The 15,293-nt window shown below is 50.0% G+C and overlaps 1 long non-coding RNA gene across 1 annotated transcript; it reads left to right on the forward strand.

Annotated features, from left to right (window-relative positions):
• The first annotated feature begins 948 nt into the window (after positions 1-948).
• Positions 949-11,759, forward strand: LOC128313870 (uncharacterized). Its single transcript, XR_008294897.1, has 3 exons — positions 949-1,134; positions 1,452-1,575; positions 2,650-11,759. It is a non-coding gene; the product is annotated as an uncharacterized LOC128313870 (long non-coding RNA).
• Positions 11,760-15,293: the final 3,534 nt, after the last annotated feature.

A 15,293-nucleotide genomic window follows, 5' to 3' on the forward strand; every position in this document is an offset into this window, starting at 1 on the left:
GGCACCTGGGTGGCTCAGTCAGTTGAGCGTCTGACTTCTGCTCAGGTCATGATCTCACGGTTCATGAGTTCGAGCCCCGCGTCGGGCTCTGTGCTGACAGCTCGGAGCCTGGAGCCTGCTTCAGATTCTGTGCCTCCCTCTCTCTCTGCCCCAACCCTCTCACATTCTATCCCTGTCTCTCTCAAAAATAAACATTTAGAAAAAAATTTAAACAAGGAAACGATACATCTGGTTTTGTTTTTTTTTTTTTTTTTTTTCCTGTTTTAGAAAGGCCAATTGGAAATTGCTCTAAGAGCTGGGGGATCGCTCTATGACCCGGCTACCTTGTTTATTTTGAATGTTCTTCCTTCTATCATAGACTGAATATATGGTATTTTCATATTCCGTTTTGTGTTATTTCTTCCAGGTTCCCCAATTATCTACAAGAGGGTGCTCGATGTGGTCGCGGCCCATGTGAATGGCACCCACTGGAATTGTGTGGTGCGCAAACTGCACCCTAACAGAATAGAGTTTAAAATTAATCACCCAAGCAGTACTTCTCCTTAATGCCTGGCACCAGCCTGGCACAGGAGTTCAGAATTTGATGAATGAATGGACAAAGGAATGAATGATTGGCAGTCCAAAGAATGGGAAAACTAATTGCATACCAGGTGATGCTGAAGGAGGAGGAACTTATTAAAAATCCCAGCCAGGTATCATACCCACTTTCCAGAGTGTGTCGGAGTGGAAAAGAACAGCTCCCTGCCAGGGCCCTCTTGGCTAACACTTCAGAGCCCAGGCTGGCAAGGGGCCCTTGGAGTGGAGACCGGGCTTAGACTCTGGAAAATTACTAGGTTTTCTGGTCTCCTGGGTCTTCTGCAGCCTTATCAGTGCAGCCTTGTCAGGGTTTCCATCATAAACCCTGGGTGTGGGGCTAAGTGGCCTATAAAACCTGACTCCGGGCTAACGATGGCAGGCACAGAGCCTGCTAAGATGCAATTAGCTTGACTCAAGGAGTCTTCGGTTGGCTTCTCTGCTTAATTGGGAGAATGCAACCAAGAAACACAGAGGTTTGGTGCTCCTTCTGTCTCTGAGGACAGGCACAGAAAGGCTTCTGTTGCAAAGAAGGAAAACAGGCCCGTCAGCGATGCAGAAGTCTGGGAAGGGGGGCTTTGGGAAGGGTTGCCCACCAGGAGTTGGGAAATACCGCTGGGCAGGTGCCAAAGGCAGTTCTGTGACCCGGGCCAGGCCCTTGCCCGCTGGTGAGGTGGGGGGCGGGGACTTCATTTCCCCATGGTCAAATAACGTGATTCCTCGAGGCCTGCTTTGGTGCCTGAGTGGAGGTGTTCGGGGATGGCTGCAGCGAAATAAAACACTTGTTTAGAGCCATGTTTCACACTTAAGCCCTTTACACTCAGTAGTGACATTTAGTCCCCATTTCATTCATTGCCTATTTTTGCTTCTTCGTTTAGGTTGTATCGTCTGGAAGTACAATGGGATCAGACCCCGCTCCAAAATATAAGCACGGTACAGGGCGCCTGGGTGGCTCAGTCTGTTAATCTTCCGACTTCAGCTCAGGTCATGATCTCACGGCTGGTGAGTTCGAGCCCCGCATCGGGCTCTGTGCTCACAGCTCAGGGCCTGGAGCCTGTTTCAGATTCTGTGTCTCCCGCTGTCTCTGCCCTTCCCCCACTTGTGCTCTGTCTCTCAAAAATAAATAAACATTATAAAAACAGTTTCAAAATATAGGCACGGTCTTTGCCCAAAGTCATACGTAGGAAGATCCCCAACCGCGTGGGGTCTTAGTTTCCTCATTTTTAAACTTGTGAAAATAACAGCTAATTTATAGCATAGGGGTGATAGAAACTTAAATGATAGAACTTATAAAAAGACTGTAATACTATGTCTGGCCCAACAGGAAAAAAAAAAAAAAAAGAATTCCTTAAATAGCAGTTTTATACTACCAGAGCCACTACAATAAAAATGCAATGTGACAAATGCTGTCCTTGGGGTGTAGGCAATGCTATAAAAACTCGGAGGTGAGAGTGCCTGGGTCTGAGAGCGGGTGGAGGTGGGAGAAGAGTCAGGAAGACTTTGTGGAGGAGGTGACGTGATTGGAGAACCGAGAAAGAGATCACGAGCTCTGCAGGCAGACTAGACAGGAAAGCATATTCGGGAACAGCATAGGCGCGAGTGTGGAACAGGCAGTCGGGCTGGGGCGCGAGGGTCCGTGTTTGTACCCTGATCACAGGGCCCAGGAGGAAGGGAAGGGGGGTGATGGCACCGTGGGTCCGCGCTGCCCGAACCACTCCTTCCTTCCTTCTTCCCGTCCCTGTGCCCGTTCTCATTTTTGCTTGTGGAACTTAAAAGAAACAAATAAATACAATGTAATTCCGGATAATGGAGAAACTATTCGCGGCGTCAGAGGACACACTCGGGGATTTTGAAGTCATAGCTACGTCGTTTTCCACTACTTCCGGTCGGAGATCTGCTTATTACTTTCTTAGGCCGAAAAAAAAAATTATGCAAGTCTGTGATTTCAGTGACTTGTAAACACTGGTTGTAACTGACATGCCAGTTTCATAAGTGGAATCGTTTAATGACAGAAAACTGACGCTTTGCTGCAGCTACAGAGGAATTGACATCACATTCTTTGCTCTCTGTTCGTAGGCTGGCCCGCTAAAAGACCTAACAGAGATCAAAGACTGACACGTGACGTCACCGCCACGGGACGCCACACTTCTGAAACAGAATATGTTCCATAGGCCGTAGAATATTTTCTTCCATATGCAGATTCTTTAATGCCTAGGTAAGCTTCACGGGGGGAAGGACCTAGCCCTCGGTCGCACGGTGCGGCAGAGTCAGGGCCCTGGTGTTCAGGCCCCAGCTCCGGCTCTGGGCTCATTAATCTCCCAGGAAGGATACCTGAGCAGCAGTTCCTTCGTCAGAGCTGACTTCCCACCTCTCAGATCTGCTCGGTCCTCCACCCCACCCTTCCTCCCCACCACTCGCCCTGCCGGAGGGCTCACTCCTATAAAGTTCTCTTAAAAATCTTTTATGACTCTTCAGTCCAGGCTCCCAGTCTACCCTGAGCCATATGTGGGTTTGTTAATCCCTTAAAAGTTCTACTTGGGGCACACCTTAGGGACGCAGTCCCAGATACACAGGGGAGCCCCGGCTCTCACGCTGGGACAATCCCGTAGACTGTCCACTTTGTGAGGGACAGAGGTCAGCAGACAGCTGGAAGCAGGCAAGGAAGCAAACACATGGAGGGCACCTGCTGTTGCTGAAGCCCACGCTGTGTACTTTCATATCTGAAACCTCGGTTCAAAGCTGACTTCGGGTTAACAACTGCCTGGGGCAATTCACTCAAATTTTCCAAGCCTCAGTTTCCGCATGTGCCAAATGGGACAGTGGTGCTGACCTATTCCTGAAGGGGAAATGCAACCCCCTAGCGGCTTTGAGAGCCTAAGGGTTGAATATTCCCTCTTATCCGCTCAGATCTGGGAGAGACTCTTACAGGGAACATATAATTCTTCTGTTAATCTGCTGACTGAATGCTCCCACAAGTGAGGTGTCGGGGACGAGCTCTGGATCTTGAGTTAGGACAAAAGCCAGTTGCCAACATGGGAAGGCTGTTGGGTCAGAAGGTAAAATTGATTCCAAAGAGAGCGGCCCCCTTTTGTACCTGGGAAGGGATGATCAGGGCGTTGAGTGTTTGGAAAGGCTGGCGAGACAGGGGAAATATCCCTCAAGCCTCCTCCTTCCTCGCAGCCAGGCCCTCTGGATGGGTCATTTGTTCCTGGGAGGCGTCAGCTGTCAGGGAAAGAACCCCGACTTTGCAGTTAGCCAGACCCCACTCCTTAACAGCTGGGTGTCCAGGGGCAAGTCACTTAAATCTCAGCTTCCCCTGAGACATGCAAGAATGTTCATATCGCTTTCCTCAGAGGTAAATGACCAGGCACGCAGGGAACACTGCGTAAACGCTGCCTCCCTCTGTATCCGGCCAGAAAATACCCTTTCTGCCCCAGGACTGCCACCCAACCCCCAGGCACAGGTCAGTCAAGTCCCCATAAAATCTAGCTTCTCTGAGCCCAGCTTCAGAAATTACAGCGAGCGGATTCGTCACGTTGTTTGAATTATGGCAATATGAAAATACAGAAAACCCACCGGGAGCCAGCCTTTTCCCATATATAAAACAGGGTTATGATCCCATATAAACTTTTAAAAGAGAATACTTTAGTTTATTTCTTCATGCGTAAGATTGGGCAAGGAAAAGAGGGGACAAGGAAAGCAAAAAAGAACACGCTGGCAGGCAACTGAATTCGCGCCGACACCCCTGGCTGTTCGTCCCTCCGTTCCCTTTTCCTCGTCCTCCCTTTTCACCTTCCTGTCGTCCCGGAACCGGTGCGCAGGGTGCAGCGGGCCGCGGCTTTTCAGGGGCTTCAGAGCCCAGTTCCCTCCTTAGACCCCACGGTCCATCCTCTCCTCTCCATCTCCACTCCATCCCTGCCACCAGCATCCCTCTCCTGGACCACTGACCACCTTGCAATGACTTCCCCAGGTCTGTTCAGTCTGAAGCCAAGATGATGGATGGGGGTGGGGTAGCAAGGCAGGGGACGTAGATCTGAGCACGTTCATCCCTCTAGAAGTTCTTCAGAGACCCCTCAGTGCCAGCTCCCCAACTTCCAGGGCTGTGTCTCCAGCTTCTTCTCCTCCTCTTTCCCTCTGTTTGCCTTGAGCGCATCTCTCTCTTCTCAACTTCCCCTCCTCTGAGCATACTTCTACTCTTCCTTACGACTCCGTTTATATAAAGCTTCCTCTAGGAATATTTCAGCGTGATTCTAGATCTGATGAACCTGTTTTCACTTCCAGGCTGTGAGCTCCACAGGGGCAATGACGCAAAGTAGTTTGCTCGTCATTCTGTCTCCGGTATTAATAAAGCGCAGTCTTACGTGGTGGCCACTCAGAAAATAGCTACCACCTGCAGACTTTAGTCCCAGTCTGGGTTCCTCCACCACGGATGCCCAAAGTCACTCCCACTGAAATGGTAAACTCGCCAACCGTTCTCATCTGTGTGACGGGGATAAAGACACCTCCTTTGTGGTATTGTTTTAAGAATCAGAGACGAGTTCGTTTGGCATACAGCACCCAGTTAGGGGTTTCACTCACTGAGTGCCTGCTCTCGTTACAAGGTTTGCAGAAGAAAACTCGTTTCTAGTGCCGTGACCATCAGTCACGATGAATTATTCACTACTGGCTAATGCCCACCGGAGAGGCACAATAGTAAATTCCTCGAGTGGGGTTCTGTTTACAGTTGGAAGGGAAGCGATATCAGTTGTTAGTTTTCAAACGAGACCTCCTCTTGGATGGCAGCACATGAAAGAGTCGCCTGGGCGTGGGTCCAAGGTTCTGTATGCAACACATGTGGTTATTCAAATACAATTTCATTTACTCCTGACCCCACCTGTCAAAAGCCCGCATCCAATTAAAAAAGCACAAATGGCTGGTCTTTATGGCAAAGGTGTAAAGAAAAGGCTAATTGTGGGACCGACGAATCCTTCTGTTAGTTCTCTTCCTTCTGTGCTCACACGTTCGTCCATGGCGTAGGGCACAGCCGACTTGGCCAAGGCTCAGAGTCCCCTCAGTCTCCTTACCCAAACCCCCTCGATTTGGGGGTTGGGGCAAAGCGTTTGAGATGGTGTCTGAAGGGATTCTTGGCAAAGTGGGCTGGCAGGGGACTCAGAGGCTAGGAGATTAAAAACAAGCCAAAAGAGCATGAGAAGATCCCTTCCCAATGGTATGCCGTGTCGTCGTCTAAACCGGGTGTCCACATAGGTTACGTCGTGTGATCTTTATGCCAGACTCTGATAACTGTATGAGCTGGGATTGTCCAACTCATTTTGCAGATGAGGAACGGGGGCTCGGAAGTTTGCCCCAAGTTGACCGGCTAGTTGATGGCACTGGCAAGACTTAACATTGCTCGACTCAAAGCCCTCTTTTCGTCCTGCATCTACTTCCTCCAGGCAGGCTGAGTCCTGAGACCCTGCTCTTATCCCTGCCTCCTCTCTCAGTCTGGAGGTCTGAGGAGGGGGGCATGCCCTATACATCCCCTCGCCCGCCCGGCAGTCTCAGCCCGGTGAAGCCTGCCCTGGCCACCTCCCCAGGCAGAGCTCAACACGCCTCCCGTGCTTACGTGTCCAATGTGCTTACGTGTAACAAGTAGGCGCGATGCAATGTGCTTTGAGCCACAGGGAAATCTCATCTCTTTTTCAGGCTTCTGCTTAACTACGTGGTGTTAAGAGAGAGTGGTAGATGGGGGAGCGTCTAGCAATAATTGAATAGCTTCTAGATATCTTACTTCTCATAACCGCACAAAGTGCATATTCTTATCCCTGCTCTGTGGGTAATGCATTGCATTACGGTAAAAAGCAGATCCTGTCTGCACAGGGAAAGGGGGAGATCCCAGAACATCTATGGAGGGCCCGATATGTGCTAGTTCTTCACGCATTTGCTAGTACTTGTTGAATACTCAGATACCCTACAGAGGAAAGGCTGGGTGATCCCATTTCACAGATGAGGAAACCAAAGTTTAGCCAAGTGAGGTGATAAGTTCATCCTGGACATAAGTAGTTGAGTCCAAAGCCCCAAATTGGGTCCATACTGCGATTTCAAGAGACTGCCCCAAACCAGAACTTGTCGCCTGTCTGATGAGAGGGTGTCAGTCCAGGTCAGAGCTGTCTGACAGGCAGGGATGAAGTGGAAACAGACTGCGAAAAAGAAGGAAGGGAATATGAGGTGTCAAACAAATAAGAAATAATTGGGATACAATTATAAGGAAAATATAGGAAAAATTCCAGGAAGCCAAACTCTCATAGAGCTGTTTGCAACGGAAGTGGTGGGAAAGTCGCGCTCTGGCCTGAAAACCCACAAGTTTTGGAGGAAAATGTCACATTGAATTACAGAAACTCTCTGAAGAAAAGGGTCTTTCATTTATGTAAGCGGTCGGTTCACGCTCATCAAGCCTCTACCAGGAGCCAACACTATCGTTGGCACAGCAAATTTGAAGTTGAACAAAACTCAGTTCCTGCCCTCCGGCCACACATTATTGAAAGGTTATGGGGAGTAAGGACACGCGTGACTGTGGGCAGCCGTGCACATACTGATAAAGCCTACAGCTTTGGAAGGTGCCGCGTCCGAGGGTTCATAAAGGACAGAGCAACTCTGCCTGGAGAAATCGCAGAAGGCTTCATAGAGGAGGCGATGTGAGCAGGACCTCAAAGGAGGAGTAAGCATTCTCCAAATGGAGATGTGGGCAGAGCCCGTCACAGGCGGAAGGAAGGGCCTGGCAAAGGCACAAAAGCAAGAAAGGGCACGGCAGACTCAGGGACAGGTGGGCAGCCCTACAGGAAGTGCATGAAAAAATAGATAATGTTTCCGTTCTGGCTCTTAAATGCCTCTATCCCCATGCCCTGCGCTTGGAACACAGGATACAGATCACAGGCCGTCCCGGCTGAGACGGGTAGACAAATAAAAATGGCGGCCCAATATATACCGGGGAATTAAGCGCTTTGCTGCCAACAGATTTCCATCTGGCCCTTCATCTCACCCGACGTTTCAATCAGTGTCATCGCAAGCAAGCTGTTAGGATGCAGCGAGGGGATGCAGTAATCCCAGTCTCCTAGGATTGCTGCCAGGATTAAACTGGACCATGTTGTGGTGGTATTACGCAAGGTAGGTCTTTCTGAGCTTGATAGAGGCCAAACATGACCGACTTTGTCTATCTGCTGACGGTTTCTTCCCGACCTTCAGAAGCACCCAGCGTCGTTTTTGGAGGGGGCCTCAGAGATCCTCTGGTCCAGCTTCTCAGGTTTGGGGAGTGGGCCCGATCACCGTGCGATCTTGGGCAAGACGCGCAACCCTAACAGCGGGTGACCTCGTGCCTAAGGGGTAATGTGTGACGTGAACGTGTGGTGTGAATCACGTGGCGACCCCTAATCGCCATGCTGGCCTCTCACAAGGCACCAGCCCCGTCCCGTTTTCCCCACGCCGACTTGTTCCTCTCTCCCAACAATCTCGTGAGGCAGCAGCTGTGGTCATTTCCATGTTACCGCTGAAGATGTGGCTCCAGAACAGGGCCCTCCTCCATCATGCCACGTTACGGCTACGCTCTTACCACTGTTCCAGAGCTCTGAGCAACGCTAGATAAGACCTGGGAGCTACACATCTCCTACACGACCTGCACAATGAAAGCCCTAAAGGGCTGCTGTGTCACGCTGTTATGAAGCATAAACACGCACGACGTATATAAACTACGTAACAAGCGACCTGGAGAACTTACTATAAAACATTACCTCAGCTACCTTGGTCTATTTGCTTCTCGCTTGTTGCTGCTGTCGACGTGAGCAGATCCCTTGTGGCCAAGTTGCCGGGAAGGACTGGCCACCTGGCAGGGGCTTTCTGGTCAATGGTCTTGGCCTCCAAGGTGCACTCATTGGCTTGGCCTCAGGAAGGGGCAGCTCGACCGCCCTTCTTATTATGTTCTCCTTCTGGCTGTCCTCACTCTTGGTCACCCCCCGGAAGGAGGGCAGCTCAGCTCGGGGCCAGCAGGGCCTCAGGGTCTCAGTGGTTTCAAGACTGCCCCAAATTCATTCTGTGTCTATCTTCCCCCCAGACACCCTCTCTGGAGCTCATTTTCTTCTTAGGATATCTCAACCTGATTTTGCGAAAACCCCCATTACAAATAGCCCTGCAAGAAATATTGGGAAAAGTTCTGCTTAGGAGTTAGGAAATCAGGCCCTGAGGCAGGGCTGGGCCACTGACTCCCTGGGGTTCCTGGGAAAGTCACTGCTCCTCCACAGGCCTCGTTTTCTCTTCTGTAAAATGAGGAAGCTGGATCAATGATTTGAAAGTTTCTTTCTGGATTGAACATTTACAATGTACATCCATCTACTTGCAGTCATAAACTAAGTATACTCTGCAATGTTTAGCAGATTAAATTAAAGTAGATCATGTCATCTGACAGAACAGTGACCCTCTCTGCCCATGCCAAGCCCTCCCCACTATGCTTCCCAGGCCTTTCTGGTGATACTTTTGGTGGATTTAAAAATAGATCTACAAATTCCTTGACATTCCTCCCTTCAGTAGTTGCAGCCTGATTCCCCTGCCTTGTGTGACTTCCAAAATTGGGTCATGAAAGGGACCACAGATTCTTCCTTGTTCTTGCTGTTGGGTTGCTTGCGCTGGAGGAAGCCAGCCGCCATGTTGTGAGGGTATTCAAGTCATCCTATGAGAAGGTCTGTTTGGTGAGAAACTGAGGCCCCTGCCAACAACAGCTACGCAAGTGATCTACCTTGGAAGTAGATTCTCCAGGCTCAGTGACACCTTCATATGATTAGAGCCCCAGTTGGTACCTTGACTGAAGCATTTTAAGACTCTGCCGGGACCACCCAGCTAAGTTGCTCCTGGATTACTGACTTCCAGAAACTGCATGGGATGATAAACATTTATTGTTTTGAGCTCTGAAATCTTGGAGCAACTTGTTACACGGCAATAGATAACCAATACGGTAGTGGTGGTCGCCATTGTTAGAAATGGTGGTGGTGGGGTAACCTATCACCCTGCCCCTGTGTCACTACAAATTTCTTGTCTAGAGATTGATTGAATGATTAATGTCTGTCCTTGGTCCAGGAAGGATTTCAAAAGGCATTATCTGGGGCTCCCTAGCTTCCACTCCCAGGCTTCGATCCGAATGTGGGAAATCGTTCTGTCCCAGGACCAGGAAGTGTAAATGACTCTTTCTTGAAACATACGAATCTTGACGACAGTTTCCTCTCCGAGCTCATTCCCTAGACTAGTAACAGCTTCTCCTCCCCCATCTCCCCTACCTTGACACACACTGGTCTTTGTGACCCCAAGAGAGCTCTGTGAACAATCAGACACGTCTGCCACGAGGGTGAGAGGGACGGTGCGAGCATGCATGTCAGGTAACCTCCGCTTTTCATATGAAGCCCGTGTTTTCATCTCTTAATCCTTTCTCTGTGTCACCTGCTGCTGGACTCTCCGTGGGATAATGACAAAAGCATGGTTCGCTGTTATTATTGGTGTACGTGTTCTTTCATGATTAGAAAAATCCCTGGCATTTGGAAATGTTGCAATTTATTTATTTATTTTTTTCAACGTTTATTTATTTTTGGGACAGAGAGAGACAGAGCATGAACGGGGGAGGGGCAGAGAGAGAGGGAGACACAGAATCGGAAACAGCCTCCAGGCTCTGAACCATCAGCCCAGAGCCTGACGCGGGGCTCGAACTCCCGGACCGCGAGATCGTGACCTGGCTGAAGTCGGACGCTTAACCGACTGCGCCACCCAGGCGCCCCAAATGTTGCAATTTAGAGCACAGCCAGCTCCATGGTCCCACTGAGTCTCAGTGACTGTGGGGTGAGCTCGGGCAGGGGTTAGTTCCGGTTGCACAGGAAGGAAGATTGAAGCTCAGAAAACATACCTATTGTGAGGACCGTCTGTCATTCTGTTTTGTGACTGGATGTCTGCCTGCGATATTATTCCATAAAGATTCACCCTCCTGGAATATTTTAAGTCTTAAGGCTCAGCTCAAAACTAAAACCTCCTTCCTTATTACCATACTGCTTGGCATGGCGAAGTACATTTAACAGGAGTCTAGAAAATTCTGCCTATCAAGAAAGCAAATATGCAAGACGTGCTGGGTGTGTGACTGACAGGAGGTCTGGCCGGGGCTGGGCCTCTTTGCCTTCTCCTACTTTGGTGTCATCATAACAACAACAAAAAAGTAACTTCTGGCATTTTTCAGGAACAGCAGTCCCCCATATTTAGGTGATTTTTGCAGCTAACGAGGCATTCCTATGCCCGATCTCCTTCATTGCCACAGCCTCTGTGGGAGGTATTGGTATTATTTCCTAGAATGGTTACGTGCATGCATCAGGTGGGTTGGGCTGTACCAGACGTTTGGTCAAATGCAAGTCCGGATGTTGCTGTGAAGGTAGTTTGGGGACGAGATTAACATTTAAATCAGCAGACTTTGAGTAAAGCAGATTGTCCTCCATGCGGATGGGGCTTGCCCAATCAGTTGAAGGCCTTAAGAAAAAACAGGCTGGCTTCCCTTGAAGAAGAGGGGATTTTGCCTCCGGACTGTCTTTATATTTAAGTTGCAATGGCATCTCTTCTCTGGGTCCTGCCCGCTGGCCTACCCTGAAGATTTTGGACTTGCAGGCCACCACACTTCGGTGAGCCAATTCCTTAAAATCTCTCTCTCTCTGTCTCTCGCTCTCTCCCCCTCCTCTCTCTATATATTATAAATTTATAAATTATTTAAAAATTATATTCTTAATAATTTTATAAATAATATACAAAATCACCTGTAACCTTCCCCTACTCCAGGACAACTAGTTTTCATATTTTGAAGCATTGCCTTCTGGTGCTTTACGGTCCATCTGTCCTTTCCCATGTGACCAATCTCATGATCTCGGTTGGATAGCAGTAACAACAACAACTAACAACAGCTACATTTCTTAATCGCTGGCCGCATCTCAGGTCCTGTTTCAAGTGCTATACGGGTGTTAGTGAATTTCACGCGGACACGACCTCATGAGGTAGGTGCTGTTAATATCACGGGCATTTCAGGGCGCCTGGGTGGCTCAGTCGGTTAAGCGTCCGACTTCGGCTCAGGTCATGATCTTGCGGTCTGAGTTCAAGCCCCACGTCAGGCTCTGTGCTGACAACTCAGAGCCTGGAGCCTGCTTCAGATTCTGTGTCTCCCTCTCTCTCTGCCCCTCCCATGTACATTCTCTGCCTCTCTCTCTGTCAAAAATAAATAAACATTAAAAATTAAAAAAAAAAAATATCACGGGCATTTTACCGAAGAAGGAAATGGGAAGTGGGAAGCAGGTCATTTGCCCAGGGTTACACAGCGAGGAAGTGGTGAAGCCAGGGTTTGGATCACACAGGGGATAGATCCAGGTGCAGGATCCAGAAGGAGAAAGGGAGAGAAGCAGGACGGGAAATGGGAAGCTGTTGAGGCACCGCTCCCTCGTCCTCAGCAGGGCGGGTGTGAAAAGGACACAGGCTTTGGGGGCCACGAAGCTGGCTTCAGGTCCCAGCTGTGTCAACCTCTAATCGGTGAATGGAGGAAGCTCTGCAACCTTTCATTTTCCCCGTTTGCAGATGAGGAAACTCCGTTTTAGGGGCGCCACGAAGAAGAGAGGTGAGATGCTTGAAACACTTAACGTGAGACGTCGTGATTGCTCACGAAATAGAAGTTACCGGAATTATTGATGATCTTTCAAGTCCAAGAAATGACAAGTCCCTGCCGGTGAGTGGCAGGGACTTTGCTGAGCAGGGGTTTGAAGACACAAATGCCGCAAGGTAAATGATTCAGGGTCATCCACTGGCAGGGGTGGTACTTGACCCAGAGCCCCTTAGAAGAAAGGCTGGAAAAATCCTTCAGCGCAGGGATGTTCCTCTCTCATTCATTCACTAGCTCATTTATTCAGCAAACGTTTCTTAAGCACTGGTGTACCAGGCACCGTTCTAAATGTTTAGGGCTATGTCAGCGAAGCACTCTGCCCTCCTGGAACTTACGCCGTCATGGGGAGAAGATAGCAGACCATACACATAAACACAAAGGTGTTGAGTATGTTCGAGAACGATATGTGCTGTGAGAAAAACAGAGCAAGTCAGCGGGACTGAGAATTCTGGGGGTGGGGCCATTAACACTGGAAAGAGAAGTTAACTTCTGGCCAGAGTCTTGAAGGAGGAAGCCACGGACGTGTCTCGGAAAAACTTCCCGGCAGAGAGACAAATATGTCCAGGAGTCCATTGTGGCTGGGGTGGAGGGAGCCAGGAGAGCAGCAGGTGGTGAGATCAGAGTGGTGACAGGCACCTGGACCAGAGGGACTGTCGTCCACTGTTGGAGCAGAACGAGGAGCCCATGGGATCCTCTGGAGAGAGAAATAGCTTCATCCGTCTCATTTATTACATGGGCCATTCTAGTAGCTCAGTTGTGGTTGGACTGTAGGGTCAGGGTTGGCAACAGGGCGGCCGACTAGAAGACTGTCGCATGCATCCAAGCTGGAAATGCTGATGCCTCAGGCCAGGAGGCAGTGGAAGAAGTGACGAGTGACCCGGTGCTGCCTCTGCTTTGAAGGTAAACCCGACAAGGTTTCCTGATAGATTGGATGTGGAACATGATCGTACGAGAGACGTCAGGGTGACTATGAGCTACTGGCCCGTCTGGCTGGAAGGGCTGAGTTGCTCTAACCGGGATGAAGAAAAGCGGAGAAGAAGCAGGGTTTGGGAAGACGATCAGGAGCTCATGTGTGGAGACGCTGAGGTTGAAATAGCTATTAGACATCTCAGAGAATGTGGAGTAGACAGATATGTGGGGCAGGGATTAGGAGAGAAGTCTGGGCTAAGGACACATACTTAGGAGTTCTCAGCATGTGGTTGGTCCATCAAGTCATAAAACTGGGTGATGTCAACAGGTATCTCTCTCAATCAAGAGAAGAGATGGGAAGAGCACTGAGAATGGAGCTCTGTAGGGGCGCCTGGGTGGCTCAGTGGGTTAAGCGTCTGACTTTGCCTCAGATCATGAGCTCACAGTTCGTGGGTTTGAGCCCCGCATCGGGCTCTGGGCTGACAGCACAGAGCCTGGAGCCTGCTTCCCATTCTGTGTCTCCCTCTCTCTCTGCCCCTCCCCTGCTTGTCAATCTTTCTCTCTCTCAAAAAGAAAAAAAAAGAAAAGAAAAACATTTAAATAAAAAAAGAATGAACATCAAAGAGGAAGGTGTAATCGACAGGCTAACACTGCTGTTAGGTCAAAGTGACTGATAATGGGATTTAGCAGCATGCAGGGCACTGGTGATCTTGACGAAGTTATTCCCGTGGGACGCGGGATAGAAACATGACTGGAGAGGGTTCAGGTGAAACTGGAGGGAGGAAGTGGAGATGGGGAGGATACAGAAACTCTCTTGACGAGTTTTCCATAAAGGGAGCGGAGGAATGGGGCCGTGGCTGGAGGAGCATGATGGGTCAAGTTAGGGCTTTGCAAAGGGTCAGAGACAGGAGGTTCACACACTGTTGGAAAAGCCAAAAGAAATTTGATAGTGCAGGAGGGAGAGGAGACAATTAGTCCCTCAAGGTCCTTGGGGGGTGGGAGCGTGTGGGTCTAGGTCCCCTGCGGAAGGCTGGCCTCCATAGCACAGGACACATATCTGCAGTGACATGCGGGGTGGCAGGGTACAGAGGCATGGGTGAGCAAGGCCATCGGCTGAGCCGGAGGAAGACAGAGAGGAGAGGCTGCAGGTTTGAGGGATTAGGAGAAAGCAAAGACGTGCGGAAGTCTCTAGTTCTCCCTGTGCAGGAGTTGGCCTGGAAGGAATGTTAACAAGACTCAAGTCATGGGCTTGAACTGGATCTGTGTGCCATGGCCCTCCCTGCACCCTGGCTTTGGGATCTGAGGGCCTGGGATCTTGGCTACACCCCTCACCGGATGTGCAGCCTCAAGGATGCCGTTGACCACTGCTCACTTGCGCGTTCTCACCTGGAAGGAGGGGGTTAAATGACAAATGTCCTGTGCCCAGCCAGAGCCTGACCATGGTGGCTGCAACAACACCACTGCCATTCCCCCCACGCCCCCCGGGGACCCGGCAGTCAGAGGAATCTGGACTGGATACTTTTTCCATTTTTGCACTTCAATAAACTAGAGATAATATAATAGCAGATTTAAATTAGCCATGGAAGACCAGAGTCTCCTTTTTTCTCCCCTTAAAAATGGAAGGAAAGATCACGCCGATTCAGATTTACTATCTTCCAAGCAAATTGCCGAGTTTTTCTATTTCCAAATCAATAAACGGTAGGGTGGACGATTACAAAAGAAACACCAGCAGGACCAGCCAGGCCCCGGCCGGCTGGCGGCGTTTGCAGAAGTTACTTTGCTCCTCTGTGTCTGGGACTCTCTCTAGGCCACGCAGGGGAAACTGCAGCGCCTCCCACGGGGGCAGGTGTGGGCTTACAGGGAACAGGGGCTGAGCACCGGATGTCAAAGCCTTTTGCAAACCGCAGGGCGCTTGTGAGCACTTGGGGTGGTGGCAGCGACCTGTGCAGCAGAGCCCCCAAGGCCTCTGAGAGTGACTGCAGCACATCAGAGCCCCGAGCGGCTGCCGGCTGCCAGAGGACTGTTCTGGAAGGGCCTGGGGACAGCCTTCCACGCTCCTTTCGGTTGTGACCTTTGCAGCATTTCCCAGCAAAACTGACACGCCGTCTGTGCTTTGGACTACAGA

This window comes from Acinonyx jubatus, chromosome C1 (genome assembly GCF_027475565.1).
Source record: "Acinonyx jubatus isolate Ajub_Pintada_27869175 chromosome C1, VMU_Ajub_asm_v1.0, whole genome shotgun sequence".
Taxonomy (NCBI): Eukaryota; Metazoa; Chordata; class Mammalia; order Carnivora; family Felidae; genus Acinonyx; species Acinonyx jubatus.